The following is a 4,769-nucleotide window of genomic DNA, read 5'->3' on the forward strand; positions in this document are numbered from 1 at the left end:
ACCTATGATCCTTAAAATGTTTTAGTTTGACCATTCCAAAACCAAAAACAAATCTGTTGCTATTGAATTGATTCTGACTCATGGCGACTCCGTAGGATAGAGTAGACCATAGGGTTTCCAAGGAGCATGTCATGGATTGAATTATGTCCCCCCCAAAATGTGTGTGTCAATTTGGATGGGCCATGATTCCCGGTATTGTGTGATTTTCCTATATGTTGTAAATCCTGCCTCTATGGTGTTAATGAGGGAGGATGGGAGGCAGCTGTGTTAGTGAGGCAGGACTCAGTCTACAAGATTGGATTGTGTTTTGAGGCAATCTCTTGAGATATAAAAGAAAGAAGCGAGCAGAGAGACAGGGACTTCATACCACCAAGAAAGCAGTGCCAGGAGCAGAGTGTACCCTGTGGACCCAGGGTCCCTGTGCAGAGACGCTGTTAGTCTAGGGGAAGACTGATAAGAAGGCCAACAGAGAGAGAGAAAGCCTTCCCCTGGAGCTGACACCCTGAATTTGAACTTTTAGCCTACTTTACTATGAAGAAATACATTTCTCTTTGTTAAAGCCACCTACTTGTAGTATTTCTGTTATAGCAGCACTAGCTGACTAAGACAGAGCAGCTGGTGGATTCAAACTACCTGCCAACCTTTTGATTAGCAGCCAGGCTCTTAACCACTGTGCCACCAAGGCTCCCTTGACCAATTCCAAGAGCTAATAAATAAGAGATGGACCTGAAACCAAACCGGGCTAAAGAGTCAAAGAGTCCAGGTCACTAAGCTGCACTGACCCTGTTTTAGAATATCATCTCTATTTCAATTTGAAACATAGACAATGTTGTATAAATTTAGTAGCTAATAAAGGACTTGAACAATACAGGAATCAAACAGGTATGGAAAATTATACTGGAAAATTTTTTCTTTTAATTGTTTAGTTATGTTAATTTTTATCTTTAAATACATTTTCCAAGTATTTTATATAAAACCAATAAGAATAATTGGCCTACATGTAACAATGCTAACACATTACTTACTATATTGAGAAATACGTTTTTATAACACAATTTTTTAAGATATTTATGCAATTGAAACTTTATGAAACCATGGTAAAATATATGTTAACTTGTTACTGAGACCTTCTAAGTGGATACGACTTCTAAGAAAACAAAGGGAGAAAATGGTTTCTGAGTTTTAAGAAAATATAAATCCTCATCAAGTAAAATAAGTCTAGAAATATTGCTATTAATCTTCTGAAACACTTTTTTGTTTCTAGTAATTTTGAAAGAATGTGCAAATCTGTTTTAGTCTTAATCATTTCATGATGGTTTTATGTCTTTTTAATGCAGAGTGCCAAGGCTTAAATAACTCAAATCTAGAATCATAGTTCAAATAGCCAAATAATACATAAAAGCCTACAAAGAATTAGAGTCCTAAGAAAAAATGTGAGATGCTGACTTTATTTTAGATAGTAAGAAAAAAAAATGTTCCAAAACTTCAGTATCTCTGTGTTCCTTACCTTCATCACTCTAAAATCAAAAAAACCAAACCTGTTGCCCTCAAGTTGATTCTGACTCATAGTGACCCTGTAGGACAGAGTAGAACTGCTTCATAGGGTTTCCAAGGAGAACCTAGTGGATTCGAATTGCCAACATTTTGGTTAACAGCTGACCTCTTAACCACCGGGGCTCATTACTCCAGACCAAACCAAATATGTGTGTGTAGGTGTATATGTGTCTGCAATGAAAACAATTTTCAAGTGTATGGGTACTTGTTCACAAATTCCCCCCCTTACTGGCGTACCAGAATTAAAGGATGAGATTTTCTGTGTTGGGTCATCTTGCTTACGAATCTAGAAATTTCCCTTTAGTTTTGACAATAGTTTGTGATTTTTTTTTTTAATTGTGAAAATACAGGTGATACAACATTTGCATTCAACACTTTTCACTTGTACAGCTCAATGAAACCAATTACATCAACCATCTGGTGTGACCATCACCAATATCCATTGCCATATTTTTTCCCCGTGAACAGAAATTTAATCCTAGCTAAAAAAAAAAATCCCCTCTTTTCCCTTCCCCATGCCCCTGATTTTTAAATAGGGTTGGAAAATCCCACCCCATCACCAATTGCAAAGGATTGCTGCAAAGCAATTTTGCGTTTTTTATCAGTAACTGTAGCAGAGAACCGTCACCCTAATAATTACAAAAGGAAGAATTAAGCATATGCTTCATTTATGAAGAATTAACAATTACTTATTTTTAGGAATAACCTAAGTCCATAATCCTTTTAGATTATTCTTCCTGTAGTAGCGATTTTTAATTTTTAATCTTAAAGCTATGTGTGAATCATAAATTCAAAATATTTCTGAAAATATGAAAGCTGAAAAATAACAGTACCAAGATATTCCAAGGTAACACTTTTTATTATTAACTAGATCTTACTAGATCCTGCATTTTGAGGCAATTGTACCTGATTTTGTTGTTGTTGTTGTTGTAATAATAACATAAGTTTAGGCCTCTTTTTATATTCTCTAAAAACATTTTAGCTGTTGAAGTTTAAGAAATTAGATTTTCGGCCAGGAATGCAGTTCCCTAACTGTTGCTATAGTAAGGCATTGTACAGTGTTGGCTGTAAGCTCACTTATATTATGTAAAAGAACATTTGCAATAATTTATTTACAGTGACTTTGCTGGCTTTTAACAAACCTAATTAGCATAATGGTTCAGACTGCTATTTCCCCTACTATATGATGATTGGAAACTTCAGAGTTCCCTTAATTATCATCATCCATCCTAGTGTTTTACCTTATGTCTACAGAAGAGATTACATACAAAATTAAACACATATTAACAAAATCAACACCCACAGAAATGTCCAAACATTCCTAGTGCAGAGGAAAATGTTCTGCAGATAGTCTTAATAACACTGTAATCCAGGGTTGTAGAGAGTGCCATACACCAGCTCGATTTTGCCTTGATGGCACCATGGAAAGTTCCATCGATCAGCATGGGCAGGATAATAATCTGGATTTCTTAGAACATAAGTAAACAAATAAATCACCATGCATCTGTCAGTTTGTCCTTCTGTGGTGGCTTGCATGTTGTTGCGATGGTGGAATCTATGCCACCTGTGTTTCAAATATCAGCAAGGTCACCAGTGGTAGACAGGTTTCAGTGGAACTTCCAGACTCAGTCAGACTAGGAAGAAGGACCTGGCAGTCTACTTCTGAAAAAACTGGCCAGTGAAAACCTCATAAATAGCAGTGGAACATTGACTGGTATAGTGCCAGAAGTTGAGCCCCTCAGGTTGGAAGCCACTCAAAATACAACTGGGGAAGAGCTGTCTTCTCAAAGTAGAGTAGACCTTATTGACATGGATGGAGTCACGCTTTCAGGACCTTCTTTTGCCAAAGTGGCATGACTTAAAATGAGAAGAAACAGCAGCAAATATCCGTTAATAATGAGAACATGGAATGCACAAAGTATGAATCTAGGAAAATTGGAAACCCACTAACCCACTGCCATCGAGTTGATTCCGACTCATAGCAACCCTACACAACAGAGTAGAACTGCCCTATAAGGTATCCAAGGAGTGTCTTGTAGATTCAAACTGCCAACCTTTTGGTTAGCAGCTGTAGCTCTTAACCACTATGCCACCAGGTTTTCCAGAAAATTGGAATTAGTCAAAAATGAACTGGAATATATACAGATCAATACTTCAGGAATTGGTGAGCTGAAATGAGCTGGTAGTAGTTGTTTTGAATCAGACAATCCAATGGTCTACTATGCAGAGAATGACAAATTGAAGAAGAATGATGAGGCATTCATCATCAAAAGGAACATCCTGATATCTACCCTGAAGTAAAAGGCTGTCATTGATAAGATACTATCCATACACTTACAAGAAAGGCCACTTAATATTATTATTATTCAAATTTACACAGCAACCACTAATGCCAAAGAGGAGGAAATTGAAGGTTTTTATCAACTTTTGCAGCCTGAGGTTGAACAAACATGCAATCAAGATGCATTGATAATTAGTTGTGATTGGAATGCAAAAGTTGGAAACAAAGAAGTATCAGTAGTTGAAACATATGGCCTTGGTGATTGATAGAAATGAAGCTGAAGACAGCATGATAGAATTTTGCAGACCAAAGACTTATTCCTTGCAGATACATTTGTTCAACAACGTAAGCAGTGACTCTGCACTTGGACCTCATGGGATGGAAAGGACAGAAATCGAATCAACTTTATCTGTGGAAAGAGACAATGGAAAAGCTCAATATCATCAGTCAGAACAAGGCCAGGGGCTGACTGCAGAACTGATCATCAATCGCTCATATGCAAGTTCAAGTTAAGCTGAAGAAAATTCTAGTAAGTCCATCAGAGCCAAAGTGTGACCTTGAGTATATCTCACCTGAATTTGGAGACCATTTCAAGTATAGTTTTTACACACTGAAGATTAATGACTGAAGTCCAAAAGAGCTGTGTAATAAAACAGAGGATATCATACACGAAGAAAGCAAATGGTCATTAAAAAGATGGGAAAGAGAGAAAAGACCAAAATGTAAATGTGCAAAAACCTGGAGTTAGAAAACCAAAAGAGAACACACTCAGCATTTCTCAAGCTGAAAGAACTGAGGAAAAAATTCAAGCCTCAAGTTGCAACATTGGAGGACTCTGTGGGGAAAATACTGAACGACTGAAGAAGCATCAAAAGAAGATGGAAGTAATACACAGAATCACTGCACCAAAAAATATTGGTTGAATTCAACCAAT

This window comes from Elephas maximus, chromosome 23, assembly GCF_024166365.1.
Source record: "Elephas maximus indicus isolate mEleMax1 chromosome 23, mEleMax1 primary haplotype, whole genome shotgun sequence".
In the NCBI taxonomy this organism is placed as follows: Eukaryota; Metazoa; Chordata; class Mammalia; order Proboscidea; family Elephantidae; genus Elephas; species Elephas maximus.